At 43.5% G+C, this 23,384-nt stretch overlaps 1 protein-coding gene across 1 annotated transcript in view; it reads left to right on the plus strand.

Annotated features, from left to right (window-relative positions):
* The window catches only part of LOC147685432 (cyclin-dependent kinase-like 4), an 892,274-nt gene that overhangs the window by 300,122 nt on the left and 568,768 nt on the right, over window positions 1-23,384 (plus strand). The gene's annotated exons all lie outside the window — the stretch shown is intronic.

The raw sequence follows: 23,384 nt of genomic DNA on the forward strand, positions 1-23,384 counted from the left end.
TCGATTTAGGCAAGAAGAAAATGTCTGCATACAGATCACATTTGGCAGACTGATAATTCATGGGTACACTATTGTGACTTTATATATAGTATAGTCTAGCACAGGGGTCTTCAAACTGTGGAGCGCGACCCCCAGGTGGGCCGTGGAGCGATGCAAAGGGGGTCGCGCCTTCACAGTTACACTTCTGCCCAAGCCCAAGGGCTTCAGCCCCCCTCCTCCCTCATCGTGTGTCTCAGCCGGGCTGCTGCTGCAGTGAAACTCGAGCTGCTGGGGGCTCAGCTGGGCAGTGTCTGGAGTCATCTCCAGCCGCCCGAGTTTTTCACAGGTCTTTAAGGACCATTTGCATATTTACATGCCTTAGTAAACTGGTTACAGAGGCTTCGTTTTTTTAGGATGGTTCCAGTACCCCACGGCCCCCACTCTGCCTGTTCCTTACATTTGTATTTTACAATTACTGTTTTACTGTGAGAATGCATTTAATGAAAAGGAATATAAAGTAGGGGGTGGGGCATCAAAAAAAAATCTGTTGCACCATGTGCGACCAGTGGTAGGACCAGCCCTGGCTGGGAGTGTTAGTCCCCTACGAATTTCTGATCTAGTGACTCCCCTGCTTCTGGCTATTAATATTATTTACACTTGTGGTGCGCTACTGTTACCAAAAGATGTCCTGGGGCTAATAACCATCTGCTGCCTGTAGGCAAATGAGAAACACAGAACGAGAGGGAGAACCAGCCAAATGGGGTAACCTACAGAGCAAAGAGAACGTTTTTTATATCTCGTAAAGGATAATAGATTCTTGGTGGAGCGAAGCAAAGGAGGGTGCAAGTTCCATAACTGTGCAGCCTGCAGCAAAACAGCGAGACAGACAAATCATGCCTTCTTGAAATAGGGAACAATAAGCAGAGTGGCCCAGGCCGAGAGGAGCATTCACGGGTCCCGCCCGTATGCTTGGTGAGGAGAGATGAGAAGGAGAGAGGACAGCAAAGGAGTGAGAGAATTTGATTGAAGAGGTTAGGGATGAGGAGAAATGTGAATTGCCTAAGAGAAGTGTGGACACGCAAGAAGTGAGTGTGAGCCAAAGGTGTGGGCTTCTGTTAGAACAAAGGATCAATTTGAAAGTTGAATGGGGCACTGGAGAGGTGTAAGATACAAAAAGACATAAATTTGAATGGAGAGACAAGGTGGCTGAGAAGTGCTGAGGGGCACAGGTGGTGACGGGGCTGGAGAGGCCATGAGATAAATGTGTGAGACTGTTAGAGATGAGGGCAGTGAAAATAGAGAATGGCAAGAGGTGATTACAGGTGAAGTGAGAGGTTGAATGGGGAGAGTTCAGAAGTTGTAAAAAGGGGTGAAAGAAAATGGCCTGCAAAGTGAGAGAGGGATCCGGGGTTAGGAGAGGAGAGAGGAGTGGAAGAGAGGGGGTGAGACGAAAGCTGCATGGGTAAACTGCTTAACTCTGCACAAAACCGCTAGGTTTTCAAGGGACCCCTGCTTCTCCTGGCCAGGGCCAGGTGAGCGTATAATGTGGCAGCACGTATTCCTGCGGCGTGGAAGGCCCTTCTCAAAGGTTGACAGGAAATCTTTCGGATGTTAATTGCTGTATTTTGCTTATAAACGGGTACTGATGGGGTGAAATCTTTCCTCAGTGTTACTGTGTGTAAAAAATGTCAAAATAAAGAAGCAATGCTATCCCAAAATACGCATCACATAACATTATTTACATTTTCTTCCCACTCAATTTAGTCAAGCCTGTCGCGTAATTTGGTCCTCACCTGCCTCATAATTTTAATAGCCCTGTCTACAGGTTTGGAAGTTTTTGTCAGGGGGGGTCCTTACGGCTCAAAATGTTGACAGGGGGGTCTCGGTGTCTAAAAGTTTGAAGACCTCTGGTCTAGCATATAGTGAAAGGTGTCAACGGTGTTTTGATCCTTATGAAAATGGTAGGATCATCTTCAGGACATTGTAATTCATGCCTTATGTACAATTCTAACATCATATCATAAAATCAAGCCCAACAGTGTGAGGGAAAACAACACAATTAGGGAGGAAATTGGAAAAGCTGGGTGGGATGAGGGAGGGAGAGAAGGGAAATAAACACAACGGGTTAATGTTGTATTTAAGAAAAGATATACATACATACGTAAATTACAGGCATGTCAAGACATTTCCTTTATATCCATTAGTTGTTACTTTTGTAAAAAGTTAGAGCACATTGTGGTGCTCCGTGAAATCGCCCGTGGGAAGTTAGAGCACATGGTAGTGCTCCGTGAAGTGGTCCATGCAAGAGAATTATCATATTTAAAACGGTTCGAGTGACGGAACAGGTGATGTAAACATAGTAGACCGGCAATAGTGATTCATAGGCAGTGAAACGGTATTCATGCGGCACGTCGGCCGAACAAGGTGTGCTAGAACGAGGAAGAATAATTGTTCTGTATGGACGAGTGACTATGTGAGCAACCCGCGATTTCGGCAGTGTTTAAGAATGAATAGTCGGGGACCGGTGGTGTTTATATGCGGAAATAGTGGTCTGTACTTGTGCGTGAAATGATGATGGAGGAACATGCGCTACCAAGAGCTGTGCAGAGAGAGTCACGGGGCACCTTGCTAGGAGCAGAATGGATTCTAGCTTACCTCAACCCGAGTATGATAGGCGTGGGTCATAATGTGACCAGAGCGACAGCCTCTGGGCGAAAAGGAAAGGGAGTGTGAATAAAAATATGCCCTGGGGACTGTGCGGGCTGTGGATGTAAATATGCCCTGGGGACTGAGCGGGCTGGGGAGTGAAGGTACGATAATGCCTTACCGCGCTCAGATGCCGGCAGCTGGAAAGGACACCTGGCAAAGGAAAAGGGAGCCGGTTAGGCTAGGGCTGGGGGATAGTACAAGGAGAGAATAGCATCACAGGGGGACCACTGGTCCCCCCAACCACTAGACCGCTCAGGGTCCGTGCCATCCTATGGCACTAAGGGTGGCCGCCCTCGTAGGTGGCCACCTTCGGTGTCCCGGGGCAGCCTATCAGAGTCGGTTCTAGGGTTTGTGGAGGCCGGGGTAAAAAGGGAATGGGCAAGGCCCCTTTAATTTGCACACCGCTTGACAACCCAGGAAATGAAATCCCAGAAAGTGCCATCAATTGACTTTTGGTCCATTGGCATCTTGGTGCCACTTTGCAAGAGCAATTTAATTTTCCTGGCATAGATATTAGTAAAACTATAACAAAATACAAAATAACCCTAATAAAATAAAGACACATATTCTCTGAACTACTTTTTGGCCTAGGTCTTCCTAAAACTCATATATTTCATCAAATGTTAACAAATTATTTCCAGTTTTGTGCAATAATAAGGCATTATGTATATGGGATTTAGATAGTGAATATCAGCCCAAAGGCAGTGTGAAGCGATTTACATGATCGGAGCCGAAGAGACCGTCAATGTGTGACTGCATCATGATGCAGTTTTCTTGAAAGATTTGAGCATTTAAATATTTCCTAATTTCGAGCTGGGTTGGAGCTGTTCATCTCGATGTCTTTGGAGATCCTTGGTGCATAGGTGGGGAGGGCATTTTGCCTTGTTTTATATTTCATTTTTGCACTTCATCCTCTGTTTGAAGGTGTCCTCTGCTGTGGGTGTGGGTGTCCTTTGCTGTGGGTGTGGGTGTCCTTTGCTGTGGGTGTGGGTGTACTCTGCTGTGGGTGTGGGGGCAACTACTGGAGATGGAAAACGTATCACCCAAGAAGGCAGGGGCACTAGTCATGATGGTTTCCCACATATCCACTGCAAAATAAGGTCTGTGGCACAGAAGAATTTTGAGCACGAAAGACATGAATGAAAACAAAACAGTCGAAAATAGCTTGATGTCTATTAAAGGCATCACTCAAGTCACTGTAATATACCCGAAACTACCAGAATACAATGATATATAAGCTAAAATGGCATCACGCCTTCTGCAGCCTTTTAAAGTTCTGATACTAATTATTAGTATACGCATAGGCGGTTTCCGAGAGCTCATTTGTAAATTAGAACAGTGGCAATCCAGTTAACAGTTTTGTGATATATCTACTTTTACCTGCATACAATGATTTTGCCAAATTTTGTAGCACACATAGAAAGCACATATACAAATGCAATTAAATGATGCTGCGATTCTGGTTCCACGTGGACCTGTTTCCCTGGGTCTCACAGTGTTGCAGTATGGCTGAAAGGTAGAGGAGAGGGAGATTAGACCTCTAGAGTTTCCTAGTCAGTATTCCACCAGCATGGCCAGTATTTATATTACTAAATCTGTGATACAAAACAGAATAGAATCTATCAACGTCGCTATCTCCTATGAATTTAGAATCAGCAAAGCCAGGAAAACCTACTTCTCTGATTGGATTTGACCCTGTTGAAATAATGTGTCCATGTTTTATTAGTATAGCAATGTTCATCAGTTACTTCAGCTACCTTATAACACTCCAAACAACTATGTAATAATCTTGCTCAATATTTTTACAATAAGAGTGAGCGTGACAACATCCAGGCAGAACACATTCCTAACACATAATATTCTTACTTTGAAAAATTACAAATATCCAAACTGTGATTACTTTAAAGTCTTTCGTAACGATTGATTTGGCCGATCTTGATATTACCGTTACAAGTTGTCATCCTATCAGTTTATGCCCGGCTAAATTCATGAAACTTATTTCCCTTTTGTCTGGAACATGTAGGGCCCCCTTCGCTGGGCCTCACAGTGCTTAACCAAGGCTGCAAGTTCCAAGGGAGGGGGGAGGGGCCCTCCCCTGTGGTTCGCAAAGATGGTTCCGTGATGCAAGGCCAGGATACGGCCCTCCCTCGGGTCTTGCAGCGCTTAACCATGTCTGTAAGACCCAAGAAAGGTAAGCCCCTCCCCTGAGGTTCACATCAGTAGTCCAGCCCGACTTCTAAAATTGAAGTTCAGGTACCATCAACACCCACTCGGTTCTGTACATAGAGCCCCCTTCCTAGTACAAAAGCCAACTTTCCATTCTCACTTCTCAGGATTCTTAACACATTTGTGGTTTCACCAAGAAGATTTGTATATGGGTATTGGCCAAAAAGAAGAATAACTCAATAAGTTCAAGTGTCCTAAATGAGGTGACTTACAGCTAGATTCATGAAAGAAAAATCGTCTCGCAAAGGGCCAGATTCTGCGAATCTGGCCCTTTGCGAGCACAATTTTTGCATTTGGGATTCATAATCCCACATGCAAAAATCGGTAATTGCGAAATCGCATATTTGCGAGGAATTGCATTTAAGGAATCTCTATTTGAGATTCCTTAAATGCAATTCATTAACCATTTTTGATTTGCGAATTCGCTATTTCTGGCCGCTATTTACCGCGAGGTCAAACCTCGTGGTAAATAGCGAAAACTTAGAAAAATGCATTTAAATGCATTTTTCTAAGTTGCATGTTACACACACACATGTCCTTTGGACATGTGTGTGCGCAACACCAATGTAGATTACATTTCAGGGGTGCTACAGGGTGTCCTTTGGACACCCCTGGCACCCTTGAAATCGCATCCTTATTTGCGATTAGCAAATTGCTAATCGCAAATAAGGAATAACTCCCCATTCATATTGCTAATCGCAAATAAGGAATAACTCCCCATTCATTCCTATGGGCCTTAGGCCCATTGGAATGAATGGGGAGTTATTCCTTATTTGCGTTTAGCAATTTGCTAATCGCAAATAAGGAATGTGTAGGAATCGCAATTTATTTAGCGATTCCTACATGAATCCCGTTTTGCAAGTCCTTAATAGCGATTCCTTAATAATCGCTATTAAGGACTCGCAAAACAGCACTATGATGAATCTAGCTGTTAAATCTTTAACAGATAAAGCATGTGGTAGAATTATAAAGTTACGTGTCTTGAAAAAACACTCCTGTGTTGCACTCTTGGTTCTACTTTACCAAATGATTTGATCTTGGGCAAAAAATGTTCTTTCTCTGCCTTTTTTTTTCCGTAGTTGTCGTTATCTCATGGGGTGACTGGCCATCTTCTTAAAGTAAGGATTTTAGGGTAGGTGCCTGCCTGTTTATGGCTATTCCAGTCTCATTTTTTACATTCCTCCTTTTTAGCATCTTTAAAGGTAACCATTTTAATAAAGTGTCTTATGTAGGTCACCTCCGGTGCTACATATCCATCCCTCCCAGTTATCATGTTAAAAATGCGAGCCCCTTGCACTGCTACATGGTGGTTATTACCAGAGTTAGTGCTGGGCTAGGCAACTCTGGGCTTTGCAGGTGGCTTGTTTATTTTATATCCTTTATTGATTAGCCTGACTTCCTGCATTAATTTCTTGGCAAACAAAAAACTTTGGATATTTGGGGTCATTCATGCGCTCACTGCAGGATGCAGGACAAACATCTGAGATGAGGAACAATCCTGCACCCTCAAGCCTACGCTAGACGTTATAGTGCTGGGCCAGAGCTGTGAGGCCCTTGAGAGAGGGGCAGCAGCATCACAAAAGATCCATTGGCTCTGGTGAAAGCAAGGTAAGCTGATCACTCTTGCCCCTTTAGCTCTCTATCCACTGTCTAGGCAGTAAAATACAGCCATCATTTAGGTAAATTGGGCCAATAAGACTTCTCATAGCTTCAGTTTTTGATAGTGATGTCTCTGAGAGGGTCCTAAACCCCTGTGCCATGGAGCAGGGGTCATTTGTTGGGAGGAATGGCAGTGGAGGGCCATGAATGTGAAGCCCAGGCGATGGGAGCCAGTGGTGTAATAATGGCACAGTAGGCACTGGTACAAGCAAGGCAAGTTGTTGTTCATCTGCCTCCTCCTCCCAACCAACCACTGACTATAGAGTAAAATGCAGCCATAATTTGGGTTTGTTGGGCCCATAACCCCATTCCCCTGAGTGCCCACCCATGGCTGTGTGGCCCATGTAAGGGAGTCAAGTGGCATCTTGTGGTGACATGGAACTTTGTTCAAAGTAAAAGCATTCCTTTACTCATGTCTGATTGCTGCACAGTGAAATATAGTCATCATTTGGGTAAATTGGGTACCTTATAATTTTGGGGGCCCCTGCTCCTGCTGCCATGGGTGACTGGTGCCTAAGGGTGTGATGGGCGTTACCCTGCCATCATGGAGGAAATTCGAGCACAATAAACCACAAGATGCCCATGATGGTTAAACCTAGATTGTTTTTTTTGTTTTTTCTTTTTGAGTGAGGGATTGCTGCTAGGAAAATAGAGCCCTGCACATGCCCCGATCGAGGAAGTCCTCGCCCTGGAGGCACAAGTCGGGGCACTGACTTCACAGTAATGGTCAAGGCTAGGTTTAGCAGGGATGAATAGGTTTCCATTTGGACATTTACTGCTGTGGCCCAGGACAGGTTCAGCAGAACTCCTTTCAAGCAAAGGGCCGGGCAGAGCAGCTCGATGATTAGAAAGAAGGAGAGGGTGGCGACCAGCTTAGTGAGGGATCTACCTCCTCCACTATTACCCACTGTTGGTTTACTTTTTAAAGCTGTGGGGCAGGCTACAGAAAGAGACCGGCATTCTGAGTTCAAAAGCATTGAAAAGCAAGCACATTGTCTTTTATGCTGAGGGACAACTCTTCATCTTTTCCCAGCTCAGCCATCTCAAGACAGTTTAAAAAAAAAATGTTATTTGCTTTTAAAACTGTTTCCGTTGAACAAGCTAGTGCCCGAATAAAGCACTGTTAGTTCAGTAAAAGTAAACCACTCGCGATTTCAGCAACAACAACCGCCAGTTGATTGCTGTTATGTTTTTGCTGCTGTCCCGTAATTTACATGGAAAACATGCATTCATGCCTCTCACTCATTCTGTGTTTGTTTTTCAACTGTGCTGTGAGCTCACATTAATGATGGGAAAATAGGGTGTAATGGTTTTGACTGAGTTTACTGTTTTGACAAAGTTAGGAAGATATGGAAACATGAAACCAAAAGTGCAGTTGCGCTGCTGTTTTTCAGGCTTTAATGGGAAATCCACGCACAGATGAAAACAGAATCTGCCCTACCACTATCAAATTTCACCAGCCTCCAAAGTCTGCTGCACCACTGACGGCTATCTCCCTGACATATGCCCATGTGCATAATGATGGTAAAACCCTGTGAAGTACATGCAATATGACTGGTGGGGGGTCACCCTTTCCAAGGCCATCGCATTGTGAGGCCCAAGCCTGGGGAGTCCTCTAGCCTGGGCCTCGCAGCAGTGGTCTAGCACTGCAAGCCCAGGAGAGGGGAGCCCACTCCCCTGGGACATGCTACATGATCCAGAGCTGTGAGGCCCAGGGGAGGGAGGCACTTTCCCTTGGGCCTTACATCTATTGTCTAGCGCTTGATCTGTTGTCTAGCTCTGTGGGTCTGGTAGAAGGGCCCACACTTCCCTATGTCCCCCAGCTATTGTCTTGCACTCAGAGTCCCACAAGACAGTTCTCCCATCCCCTGAATCTCTCAGCTGTGGATAGTGAAGCATGGCCCATGGGAGAGGGCCCCAGTTACCTTGGTCTACAACCATGGCCTAGCTCTGCGAGGCCCAGGTAGGGTGGCCAATGTTCCATTTGTGCTTCCCAGGACATGTCGTGCATGCTGAAACACATTGAATTTGCAGGATATCAGAATATGTTTGTTGAGGAGCAGGGGTCTACAAAGTGCATGACACATTTTGGCGGTTTCAGTCTATATCCACCTCCTTTAAATATGGCCATCTTAAAAGATAACCTGGCTGTAGATTGATTTTATATAACCCTGAATACTATTCACACTCCTGGAGTAAGCCTTGACTGCTTGCTATTGCAAATTTTGAGAGACCGGTTTAGAACATGAACAACTTTGGTATTCAAATAGAATGAAATGGTCATAAGCTTTAGAACAACAGTTGTAAATATCAATATCTGTCACGCATACCGCTCAGTAACTACTCTCTGCCACAGAATCTGTTCCAGTGATTGTTTTAGCCATAGCATTAAGACATTTGACATCTAATCTCAGCTTTACCACCACACCTAAATATGATGGAAATAAGCACTTTATTTTAAAGCTGTGTAGGGCCCAAAACACAGTGAAGTTTCCAGAGGAAGGACAGCCCTTTGGCCTTGCCATCTGAATCACTGTCATTCAAGTTGTGGACTAGCTGGAAACGTGGAACCAGGAAACACTGTTTTCAATCCTAGCCTCCCATTCGGGTAACTTGTCTACACTTGGGTAATCACATTCTTTGTTAAAGATGCTTTATTTAATGAAATTGTAGAACAATACATAGTAATTTGAGATACATGTGCTCAAGCATTATGTAAAAATAATACATTAAGCAGTGAAAATATCGCAGCTAAAATGGATTAATAATTAAGAAAAAAATAATGAGGGAAAATATAAGGCTAGAGTCGAAAAAACAATATTAATACAAAACTGTAGCATGTTCTAAAAATAATTAAAAATAAGAAAAAAGATGAAAGAATAAAAGAGCGAGAAGAGAGAAGGGAAGAAGAAATAAGAAGGAAGAAAATGAAGAAAATCTAGAACAAGGTTAAAATAACATAAGTAGCAATCTTCTGTTGTAACCAAATAATCAAAAGCAAGCTAAGGGCTACCTATGAGAGTCCAAAAAGGGGCTCACATGTCTAGCAGGGGTAATGGTTCTGGATAAATATGACCTTAAGAGGAAGCTAGAACAGATCCCTTTTTATCATTAGTAGTACTATGGTAGCAAATGCTCTGTCTAACCTGTGATGATGGTATAGTAAGTTTCACCAGGCAATGAAGATCATATTTGAAGTGTCTTTCTAATTGGATGTGATAATTTGTAAAGCCAGGGCTATCGTCAAGTCAATAAACTTCGCAGTCACTTTGGGGGATTGCTGTAGAAGGGCCACACTACCCAAAAACAGATGTACTCTATTAAATGTATAATGCGTAAACAAAATGTTATTAAGCTTATCCCAAATTAACAACCAAAAACTTTGAACTTGGGAACATTAAAAAAACATAAGCAAAAAGTCACAGTTTTCTTGGGTACATGAGCAACATTTGGTGTCATTGATTAGATGAAACTTATATAAATGAGTGGGAGTGTAACGTAGTCTATTATAGAAATAGAATAGAGTTTGGGTGGTGGCAGCAGAGCGAGAAGTTGAGTGTATCTTGGCCCAAATATTTTCCCAGGTGTGATGAGAGAATTCTTCATTAAAGTCCAATTCCCATAATAATTCAATTTCAGACTTGGATCTAGTCTTAGGTAGGAGACATAAAGGTTGTATGTGTACAAAGCTTTCACCTTTGAGGAAAAATAAATGGAGGGTAAAGGAGACAATAGGAGACTTGATGAAGAGGAAGATTGACAATAAAGCTTCAAAATAGTGGGTCTAATAATGTTAAACTGAACTGAATAAAATGATGAAAAATCGTATTTAAGCTGGATGTCTCTAAATTCGAACACAACCATCATTGGAAATTATATCACCAAATATTAATATTCCTTTATCTATCCATTCCTTCCAATAAAGAGCCTGATTGTTTGATTTAATGTGCTTGTTGTACCATATCGTGATTTGTAAAAAGAAATTCTAGTAGAGAATTAGACTTAAGTAGAAGAGGTGTGACAACCGAGAAAGAGTGTGTAATTAGGGCTGAAAGGAGATTCCTAGGAGCTCGGTATCAGTTGGCCGTTTCTGTAAGTGAAAAAGGGGCAATACAAGTTGCTCCAGTTGCCTCCAGACTGTACATTCTTCCAGTGAAGAAACAGAAAGGGAGTTTCAAATCTGCTTTAGAGAAAAAGGGTGATGGTATCTACTAATAACAGGTAAATTCACCCCTACATTATTCCTAGCCTGTTGAAAGCCAAGAAAGAGATATTCTCGATTTGTGTTTGTTCCATAAAAAAGATACTAGTAAACGATTAACAGACTTGAAAAAAGTAAGAGGGAGTTTGACTTAAAGCATGGACAAATAGATATTAATTATCGCTAACATGATTATTTTAATCATAGCTAGTCTCCCCCACCAAGATAAGAGGGGACCAAGCTAGTGACATATTGGACATTTTTTATTTTACTTGTTCGAAATTTATTTGAATGGTTTCTTTAATGTTATTAAAATATAGAATGCCTAAACATTTGATGGATTTAGATGTCCAGGTAAAGCCGTTCTCCTTAAACATATTGAGGAGACAATATTTATTTAATGGCAGTGCCTCTGTCTTATCTATATTGAGTTTATATCCGGATACCAGGGAATATTTGTTTAAAAATTGAAAAAACTGAATGTGTAATTAGTAGTGACATATAATAATACATCATCTGCATGAGCGGGGAATTGAACTTCCAGATGCCGGTATTTGACTCCAGAGAAAGCAGACGATCTGTGTATTTTCTCTAGGAAAGGTTCCAGAGAGAGAATAAAAAGGAGAGGGGAAAGTCGGCAGTCCAATCGGATGCCTCGGAAAATAGGAAAATATGCAGATTGCATGCCATTATCATAGGCTGAAGTGTTATATTTCATATAGGTACCCCAATATAGGTTCGGGCAACATCATAACCCTTCACCTACATTCTCTCCTATACTACATACATAACGGATTTGAGGGACTGACCTTTTACCTAGTTACAATACTACACAGTACATAGGGTTTTTCCCTGAACACTGGCCTCATACATTATGTATGAGGATTCTTAGTTTCAGGGTTTTCATGTTCGGTAGTTGCCAAGAACTATTCTCTCCTTGGTAAGAGGAGGTTAAAGTGGCATTGCAAGCTAGTTGGTACACAGGCTAATATACTCGGTGGGGGTGTCTGGAATCAGTCTGGACACCAGTCTCGCAGTGTAGGTTGTCTAAACTTGCAGATCCTATATAGTTCTTATAGGAACTATACAACAAAGTGGAAGGCTGAGAATATAGTAGATGAACATATCTAAGAACATGTGGACAGATACCATTTCATTTTAATGCACCAAACATAAAATCCCAATTAACACGGGCAAAGGCCTTCTCAGCATCCAAAGTTATGGCTGCATAAGGTATTTCGGACCTAGAGGCCATATGGTTGTATTGAAGAAGGTTCGAGAGTTATCTAAAATAAGATGACCTTTCACAAAGCCTGATAGAACAATGTCTATTGATTCTGGGAACACCTGCTTAATACGTAATGCCAAGGCCTTTGCATATATTTTGCAGTCCTTGTTAATAAGAGAAATGGGCCTATAATTCCCACACTTAGTGGCCTATTATGATGGAGGGCGGATTGCATAACTCCCCGCCTGACGGCCATTTACCCCCACCATATTAGCATGGCGGTCACATCCTAATTTGAATAGCGGAACCGCCGCTCCTCTGGCGGTCGGTCCCATTTGCTGTTACGGTGCCATCATAATGGGGCCCTAAGACAGGTCTTTATCCTTTTTAGGAAGCAAGCAAAGCATTGCCTGTGAAAAACCTCCTTGTGTGCATTTTTGAGTGACAAAATAAGAAATCAAAAAAAGTAGTTTTGGAAGTCGGAGGTGTGAAAATGTGAGTAAAATTTAACAGACAAACCATTAGAACCAGGAGCCTTGTCCTTGGGAAGTTGAAGAACAGCATTCTTGAGCTCCAACTCAGTTAAGTCTGCATCTAAGAAGGAGAGGTGTGGTTTGTTGAGAGTGGGACTAAAAGAGATATTTTCCTTTTGATGAGTAGGACACAAATCCTTGGTCCCTGTTTAACAGTTTGAAGAGTCCCACGTGTTTTTATAATTTTCAAACCACGTTAGCCTGACTCTCTTCTAAAAAATTCCTGAAACACATAGTTGGTGGACCAGTAGGTGAGACAACCATGATCCTTGGTTGCCCTGATCATTCTTGGGCTGCAGGGCTGGTGTGTGACGTACTGTTTTCCTGCGTCACTGCTGTCTTGCTGTCTTCTGACCTTTGAGGAGGACGGCGGCAGCTGGAGTTTGCCGCTTGCAAGCTGTTTCCTGGCGAGCTCTCTGGTTCTGTTCCAGGAAGTTTTCTGTTGTTGCAGCGTTTCTTTTGCCCGCCTCCTCGGCTTCTGTCTTCCCTTGTCTCCTCTGTTGGCTACTTGCTGACTGGTTGTACACAGTTGGGTTGAACACCCTTGCCTCGGCGCTCGGAGGCACCTAATCTGGCTTGGGGTGTCAGTCTCCTCCATTGAGAGCACGTGCTCGTCCCTCTTTCAGCAAATTCTGCACCCTTGTTCTGGTCATTCGTACGCCTTCCAGCTATCCCAGAATTTTTCCCCAAAATCAAGACCCTTGGATCATAAATTGAAAATAACTGCCAAGGACAAGAGTGTTGAAGCTGCGCCTCTACAAGTCATTGCTTGTTCAGAGCGCTCCTCTTCTTCACTTAATGCTGTTTGTCTTTCCAGCCCAGGATTACTGAGGATAAACCTCTAAACTCTTTGTATCATCCTTTGGGAGAGCTTGTTCAATTATCTGAATCCTTTCAAACCAGTCAAAGAATATTTGAATCAATTTTTATGCTATTAGAAAAACAATTACAAATTCAGATCACAATCTTGCGTTACAAACAGCAGTATTAAGATAGCTGATTAGTTATTTTGGTGTTTTTCAGTCATCCGAAAAAACTAATAAGCAAGGAGAAAAAAAAGATGTTTGACAGAGGATGCCAAAATTGGGTTGGAGCACAATCAACAAATACAGCGGAGGGCATCCCAAACAGGGAGAGATAGAGTAAATGATAAACCTAAAAGGATGAAGGTACAACGTACTCCTAATGTAAACTATTTTTCGAAGATCTCAACGAGCATAACCTGGAGTTAAATGCACCCTCTCTCCCCATTTACCCAGTTTTTAATCAATGCAACAATAAAGTCAAACTAGAAAACACTAGCAAATATGCCAGGGTAAAATACTCCTTCCGCAAGAGTGGTAGGGTCACTTAAAATCAAAAAAGTTGGCAAATGAAGACAAGTCAAGCACAGAATTAACAGGAAAAGTTCCTAACGTATAAACATTTGGACCACAATTATAACAGAATGTTAATCTTGAGAACATTGAGCTTATGCTAATAGTATTGCTCTGCAGCAAAATTCAGACCAAGTAGTGCATTTACAGCCTGTTTTTTTCCCGAGCTTCTTCAGAAGAATCTCAAATTGAAATAAATGCACAAGTCTCCGAATTTACTCTTTCTGATCAGATGTTTGAGGGAATAGCCTCTAAATGTGAAGCCTCTGAATGCCTCAATATCTCTCTTCAAGTTTTGAAAACACTGATTTATTTCCAAAGGATGGCAGTCCAATAAACAGACAGACGACAACTATGGCTGCTTCAAAGGTACCCTCAATTGAATTGTCTATCTTCAGCAGCAATTAAACTGATTTCCTTTCTAAAAAAAATTATCAGTGCATCATAAGGGCAGAATTATGGTTCAATCTGATACCGTCCGCTAATATGGAGGATCTTTTAATACTGCCCCAGGGGTATGGGGCAGCAAGCTGACCACACAAGGCAGTTGGGGCGATGTGAGTGAATGAATGAAACAGCATTTGTTAAGCACGGAGCTACCCATGGGGCATCCCAGGGCTGTGGCAGCACAGAAGATCATGCATGGCAAGCGGGTGGGTTAGTAACAGCACAACAGCCATGGTGGACTACAGGGAGGGGATGGGGCATGTACCAAGGACCATGGAGGACAGAAGGGGGATAGGGGCTGGACACAGACAAAGGAGAGCAGGGGATGTGGCTTCACAACAAACCACCCAGGGAAGACAGGAGGAACAGTTGCAGCACAACAGGACATGCAGGGCAGAAGGGAGTGGCAGCAAAGTGGACCATGGAGTATAGGAGGGAGTTGATGAGGCATGGAACTTGGACAGGCAGGGTGAAGGTGGCCGGGACACTACAGCCATCTGACAATGCTGGGCAGGTAGGAGGGGCAGTGGCAGCTGAGCATAGTTCTCAGAGTAGATGGGACGGTGGCAAGTCCATGAAGTATGATGAGCAGAAAAGAGGGAGCAGGGGCATGCACACAGACATCGGAGGGCAGGTAGAAGGATAGTAGGAGCAGCAAGCTAAGCGCCGAAGCTAAGCAGAAGGGCAATTATGGGTCATAGAAATGGGTGACAGCAGGCAGGAGGAGTGGGTAGAGACATCAAGCTAAATGGAGGGCAGAGTAACACATTTGACCATGCAGGGCAGGGGAGAGGGGGCTGATGCATGGACAAAACAACAGAGGGTAGGGAGGAGGTAGAATGGACAGCAATCAAACGGTTTAGGGCAGGTAGGAAGGGCAGTGGTCAAACAATAGCCACACACTGCTGTAATGAGGAAGCAGGGTGATGGATTTTGACAATGGATGGCTAGGATGAAGGGGGCCGGAGCAGCAAGCTTGTGTGGGGCAGCACACTGCCAAGCCCTGTGTTTAGCCCCCTTACCCCACTGTGCCTTGCAATGGGCATCTTACTTAATTAAAAAAAAACTTAGAATTTCACTGAAAAAAACAAGGGTTACAGGGACATTATAATTCGGAAATAGAATTAAACAAACCTTCAATATTCACAGAAAGAAGCAAAGGTTATAGTTAGGTAATGATTTCACTTGTACACTTGGCAAAGGTAAGACAAGTGTGTTTTTCAGGGAATTGCAACTTAAAAAACAATCTGAAATCTGTGAAGTGGGTTAATGCAGCTTATCTGTAATCACTTTGCTCTCTGGGATATTTCTACTTCTCTCCTGGAGACGTGAGAGTATATGGTTTTTATTTAAATTACTATAAGAAAAACAAATGCACAAATCAACTTGCAAGCTCCACAAACAAGCACTCACACACCCACTAATACATTCATAAGATCACTCACACAATCCACAAACCCATACAGCCACTTGCACACCCATTCATAAACTCACCAATAGAGCCACTCACCCACCCAGTCATATAGCCACAAAACCACTGCACACCCACTCATTGACCCATACAGCCAATCACATACCCACCCACTCATATAGCCATTCAAACTCACTCTACGAGACATACAGCCACTCACAAACCCATCCTCTAAGGTTACAAGTTTCAGTTACAAAAGTACAAATGTTTAAAAACCTTAGAAATTCAATGAAAAAACAAAGGTTACAGAGAAGTTATAGTTAAAAATAGACATAAAAAAACTTTAAAAAGTCACTTAAAAAAACAAAAGTTACAGGGATATTATAGTTAGGCTCAGAATTCACACAAACAAAATCATAGAAATCCAGAAGTTATAATTACCTAAGCCAACTATAAGGTATGCCCCCGGCAATGCACTGCTTAGGACCTCACATATTGCATCACTCGAACGTGATCAATGACACCACTCATGACATCACTGATGATATCATCCAGTCATAGTGTTTCTAAAGGTTTATGAGTGTTAAACATGTATACTAAGGTACTACAAAAGTACAACATAAGCCCACATATACACATTTAGGGGCCGATTCCGATCTCGGTAGGTAGAGCACCGAATCGGGTTTGACCTTAGCGGATCCGATTCGGGGGATGAATTTCCTTCCGGGTCGAACATGGGTCCGGACGACAAAGTACGATGTGAACAAGTGCTAAATCTCCATACGAATTGTAACCGGGTCCGAACCATTCCGTACGACTCAGTCGTAAGCTAACCGTGGCGTGCAATGGAGACGTTTCACGACCGAGCTAGTACGATGCTCGATTCGGACAGCCGGATCAAGTCGGAGATTCCTGCTCACAATAGCTCCTGGAGTCAGACTTTGGGGGTCCGCATCGGACCCCCTGTTACCCGCAGCTTTACGACTCGGACACAGGGGGAGACCCATGGGTCTCCCCAACACAGGCATGTACGGTGCGTATGGCACGGATGCGTACCCACTGTAGGGGGCACACTTGTCCGCAACGTACCCATTTAGTCAATGGAAGCCCATGTACGTATTGTACGACCGGCTCCCATTGACTGCTATGGGAGTCTGACCTAACCGAGTCTGACAGCATATAGCCGCATCGTACTCGCTCGGTCGGACTGCAGGAGTCCTTTCCAACCGAGATTTGAATCGGCCCCTTAGTGTTCCTTTATAATTTCCAAGACTACTGAATGGATTTATACCAAATAACAAAAGCATGACCTCCAGAACAAAATATACATTTCTGCCACGTTTGGTGTAATTCCGTCGAGTGGTTCAGCCTTTTGTTGACACTCCATTGTTTTCTTGGCCCATGCTTCACGTCTCCCCCGTGAAACTTTCAATTGCTTAACTAGAATCAACAGCACACTTTTTTGGAAAATGTCGTGAAGCATCGTCAACTGGCACCAAAGATATAGTCAAGTAAAAAATGCTAATAACGCACTTGCCACCCTAAAACCCTTACCGACCCTAACCTCTAAAATATCCCTTACCAACCTAAAGCCTATACCCACCCTAAACTCTAGAAATTCCCTTGCCAACCTAAACCCTAATAAATCCCTTACCATAGAAAAACCCATTCCTACCCTAAACCCTAAAAAGTCCCATGTTAACTGAAACACCATACCCACCCAAAACCCTAAAATGTCCCCTTGCCATCTAGAAGCCCAGACCTACCCTAAAAAAACCCTCACCAATCAAAAACCATGCCCAACATGAACCCTAACAAATCCCTTACCACCCAAAAACCCTCACCAATCAAAAACCCATGCCCAACATGAACTCTAACAAATCCCTTACCGCCCAAAAACCCATATCGACCCTAAACACCTGAACGCTAAAGATTCTCTTGCTATGCAAAAACTCATATTAACCCTAATCCCTAAAAAGTCCCTTACCACTCAAAAACCGACCCCAAACTATAAATAGTACCTGGCATGCTAAAAATCTGCAGCCACCAAAACCCCTAAAAATTCCATTGCCACGAAAAAATCATACCAACCCTAAAACCAAACAAAATCCCTTTCCACTCAAAACCCCACACCCACCCTAAACCCTAAAAGGTACCTTATGTAGTAAAACCCCATAGTCACCCTGAACCCTAAAAATTCCCTTGCTGCCCAAAGCCCATACCCAACGTAAACCTTGAAAAATCCCTTACAACTCAAAAACCCACACCCAAACTAAACCCTAAAACTTACCATACCACTCAAACACCCACACCTACTCTAAATCCTAAAAAAACCATTTGCCACCGAAAAAACCATACACATGCAAAACCCTAAAAATGTACTTCCACCCAAAAGCCAATAACCACCTGAAACCCTAAAAAAAGACCTTAATACCCAAAAAGCCATACCCAACCTAAACCCTAAAAATGTCCTAGCCGCCCAAAAATGTATACCGCCCGCAATCCGTAAAATATACCTTACAACTCAAAAACCAAAGCTCACCAACAACCCTAAAATGACCTTGCCACCCAAAAACACATAACCACCCTACACCCTAAACAATCCCTTACCACTCAAAAATCCACACCGACCCTAAACCCTAAAAGATACCTTCCCTCTCAAATCCAAACTAATTTAAACCCTAAAAATTCCTTTGCCCCCCCAAAAAATCTATACCCACCCTAAAAATGCTTTACCACCCAAAAACCCATACCCACCCTAAACCCAAAAATATTCCCTTGCCGTCCAAAAACCAATGCTCACCCTAAACCTTCAAAAATCTGTTAACAGCTAAAAAACAATACCTACCCTAAAAATGTCTTTGCAACTCAAAAATCCACCCTGTCCTAAATCCTAAAAAATTCCTTGCCACTCAAAAATCCATACCCACTCTAAGAATTCCATTGCCACCCAAAAATCCATACCCATACTAAACCCTAAAAAATCCCTTACCTCCAAAAAAAATACTCACTCTAAATCCTAAAAAATCTCAGACTACCCAAAAACCCATGCCAACGTAATCCCTAAAAAATCTCTTATCACTCAAAAACTCACACCTACCCTAAACCTCAATGAATCATTTGCTAACCAAAAAAACTTGCACCTATCCTAAACCCTAAAAAATACCTTTACACCCAATAACCCATACTCAACCTAAACCCTAAAAGTCCTCCTGCCAGCCAAAAATCCATACCCACCCTAAACGCTAAAGAATACCTTACCTCGCAAAAACCCTTACCCACCCTAAACACTAAAATGTCCTTGTCACCCAAAAAACCATACCCACCCTATACCCTATAAAGTCAATTTCCTCCCTGAAACACATACCCACCCTTTAAAATCCCTAACTACCCAGAACCTCATAACCTCCCTAAACCCTAAAAATTCCTTTACCACCCAAAAACCCACATCCACCCTAAACACTAACAAATCCATTGCCACCCAAAAACCCATACCCACCCTAAACCCTAATATTTTCTTTGGCACCCAAATATCCATATCCACCGTAAACCCTAAAGATCCCCTTGTCATTGAAAAACTCACACCCACCCTAAAACCTAAAAAATCCCTTACCACAAAAAAATCCCCCACCTACCCTAAACCCTAAAAATTTCCCAGTCACCCTAAAACCCATACCCAGCCTGAAGCCTAATCCCCATCCTAATTTCTAAAAAAATCCCTTACCTCCAAAAAACTAAACCTACGCTAAACTCTAAACAATCTCTTACCAGCCAAAAGCCCATACCTATGCTAAACCTTAAAAATCCCCTTGCCTCTCCAAACCCCATACCCACCCTAAGCCATAACGAAATACCTTACCTTCTAAATATCCATAGCCAACAACAATCATAAAAATTCCCTTGCCTCCCAAAAACTCATACCCACCCTAAAACCTAAAAAATCCCTAACCATGCAGAAACACACACACACATCCTAAATCGTATACAGTACTGTACATCCTAAAAACCTATAACCAACTTAAAACATAAAAATTCACTTGCCACCCCAAAACCCATTCCCACCCTAACCCCTACAAAACATCCCTTACAGCCCAAAACCCCAAACCCACTCTAAACTATAAAAATCCCCTTGCCGCCCAAAACCCCATACCCATAGCCACTCTAAATCCTAAAATATCCCTTTCAACTAAAAAACTCATACCCACCCTATTCCCTAAAACACTTTACCACCCAAAACCCCATCCCCACCCTAAACCATAAAAATTCCATTGCCACTCAAAAACACATGCCCAACCTAAACCCTAAAAAATTCCTGACTACCCAAAAAATAATACCACCCTAAACCCTAAAAATTCCCTTGCCACCCAAAAACACATATCCACCCTAAACCCTAAAAAATCCCTTATTACTCAAAACCCATACCCTCCCTAAACTCAACAAATCCCTTGGTACCCAAAAACCCACACCTGCGCTAAACTCTAAATATTCCCTTGCCACCCAAAAACCCAAGCCCACCCTAAACTCTAAACAACCTCTTACCAGCCAAAAGCCCATACCCTTGAGGTTCCATGACAATCGTAAGTGGTGTTTTTGACTCGCACGAATATGGTCGAGTCTGGTATCTATGAACCGCAAATGACGAGTTTAGTGGGTGTACGCGTTTACGCTGTGCTAACCTGAACCGTTCGTTTGTTTCGTGGGTTTTCTTCATCTGAACCCACGGGTTCCATCTTAGATACGGCATCCATTTTGTTTTCTTGCCCTCAAGTAGCCAGCGAACGGACGCTGTCCGCTTCGCGACCCTGGGATTCCCAAACTCTTGTGGAAGACACGTTTCCTTTGAAGGCGTCTTTATGATGAGGGGGATGACACTGTAAGGCAGTTGGCCCCGCTCGAGGCTCATCTTGCCGTGCCGCTCTATTGTCTTAGTTGTGCATTCATTAAGCACGTCCCCTTTGATGCCTGCAACTCGTGTTTCCTGACGCCACCCCTTTTACACCCTTTTCGATCTGTTCACTGTCCTCGTCTTCCTCTGCACCTGTTTCTGTCTTTTCCCTCGATTCGTTTACTACTGATTGGAATGTACTAATGGTGGGAAGATGCACTTTTACAGTTGGGAACTACCAAATGTTACTGTGATTATGTTCCGGACTCTGAATACATGAAAGCGACCCCTTATGACTTTTACGATGGGAACCAAGTTGTAAACCTTTGTGCACCATGTTATCCTATGCTTGAAAACTGTATAAGAAGAGCGATCCACAGATACAATTCGAAACAAACTCCTCGAACCTACACGTGTTGTACTTCTTGTGACTTCTGTGTTCCCTGCAGTAATAAACCTTGAATCTTTGACGCCGAAGGAAGTGTCCCGTGTCTCTGTCATTTGTACACCGGAACAGGTTACCCACGAAGGTTTTAGGTGTTATCCCTGGCACCGCTGGGTCTTAGAAAAACCCAGTCCTTCAGTTGGCGCCCTCCGTGGGGCTGCATCAGTGGTACCGGTCCAAAGCCCGACGATCGTGAGGAACTTCGTGTGAAATCTCCGAGGGAAGGTGCACCCCGCTTCATCGATCCTGTTGTCGAAACAAGTGGCCCAACGACTTTTCCCGCGAAGATCCCCGCCTCCTGACGGCTGCGACGGACTGCTGCCCTGACTGTAGACCTGTTTTGGCGCCTGGCGTAGACCTTGGTACAGCGAGACGATGACGGGCCTTCCTGGTGACGCCATTGATCTTTGAGTTAAGTATTTGTGGGTCGCTCCCAGAGTCCTTTGTTGTGGGTGCTTAGTTGTTGCATGGTTCCATTGCATTTGTGGTTCTTGGTACTTTGTTCTTTGTTATGATATTTGACGTCTGCAGTCGCCAAAAACCGAGGGTTTTGCTCTTTGTAGGGATATTGTGATCCTATAACCCTTGACGTTTGTGAAACTCGGTTAGTGTGCACGATGCCTGGCCGTAGTACTTTGTTCAGTTGTTTTAAGAGTTGTAGAGCGGATTCCCGATTGGAGGACTCGAGTCCGATACCTCCGATTGGAACTCCAAATTATGAGTTGTACAGCCGACACGGCTTAGGTCCAATTACATTCAATGAGTGTTGGGTTCGATATACTAAGAAAGACGGTGTCCTTAGTTGGCCACCTCATGGTAGTTTTGACACTCCGATTTTAGATAATCTTGAAGCTAAATTATTTCAAAAGAAAGCATGTTTGATTCCTTTCGGTTGTGGCTTAAAGAAGCCAAGCAGAAAGAAATCAAACAGATCAAACGTAATAAGAGAGAAGGTATTGTTACTACGGTAAGAAACGCAGAGCAGTTCCAGCAAGATAAGGAGGAAAAGGAAAAGGAAGTTTTCGATAGATTGCAGCGCATGACTATAGATAAGTGTTACCCCGCTTTACCGACGGGTACGGATAAGAAGGAGGAAGTGGCAGAGGACCCTTTGTTGTCCTATCTTTTGAAATCACCACCTCCGTATGCGCAGGGTACCGCAGCTCCTGTGGTTCCCCCTGTCCCTGTTCCACAACCTGCTCCTGTTCCTGTACCTCCAACTGTTCCTGCTCCTCTGCCTGCTTCTGTCCCTACTGCTCCTCCGCTTGTACTTCCTCACACTCCTGTTCCCGCTGCTCCTACTGTTCTGGATACTCCTGCTGTTCCCTCTGTTTCTGATACTTCTCTTGTTACCCCGTTGTGTTACCCTACTACCCCGTCTACTGGACGTCGTGTCCCTTCTGTTGCTGCTAACTTTTTCAATTCTCTTGGACCGATTCTTGAGTCAGCTGGTTCTGATGGTCCCCAAAGACGAAGTCAACTTCCCGGCAGTAGGGAACGGACTGTCTATATAATATGGCGATGGCTTGGATGAAATATCCCCTTAGGAATCCTCCACATGTGGTGGTTGATACGTTCTCTCAGTTCAACGTACCGACACAGAGGTTCGTGTTTGAGGAGATGTGCAAGGTTTTGCGTGACCAAATATCGGTTGATGCGTCTGATGATACAATGACTGCCCTAACTAATCTTGAGCTTCAGTTTGCAAGCGGAATTATAGTGGGTAGCAATGTTCGACGTGCTGTCGAACAGTTGCTGTCTTTCCGTCCTTCTATAATGCCTAGAGCATTGTTTCTAGAAGATATTGAGGGATCGCCAGCAGTGCCTGGTCAGTATCCTATGCGCGAAGTTCCGCCAGTGTGGATGCCAGGTAACCCTGGTGCTAACCCTCCAATCTTACCATTCTTCCAGAGAGTGTGGATACACCTCCCATGGAAACGATCGGACGTTTTACAGGTAAAGCAATCTTTGCCTGACCCTCGCAAAAATCCTGCAGGGTACTATAAAGAATTGTCGCAGCTTGTGGATGCTACGATAATGAATCTTGCTGACATCGATATGTTGTTTGGTAACGTAGTTCCGCAACCAGTTTGGGCGAAAATTCGTCAAGAAAATCATGCAGTAGAATTAGGTGGTGATTGGGCTGCTCTTATAGCGGCGGATACACGACAAATTGGTGGGGCTAAGCCCGAACAGTTAATTGCGGATCTCCCTCAGAGAATAATCACTCTTATGAAAACGCTTATGCCAGCTATGAAGGTGAATTGGGACAAGTTGTCCGCTTG

The sequence above is a fragment of the Lissotriton vulgaris genome, chromosome 10 (assembly GCF_964263255.1).
Source record: "Lissotriton vulgaris chromosome 10, aLisVul1.2, whole genome shotgun sequence".
NCBI lineage: Eukaryota > Metazoa > Chordata > Amphibia > Caudata > Salamandridae > Lissotriton > Lissotriton vulgaris.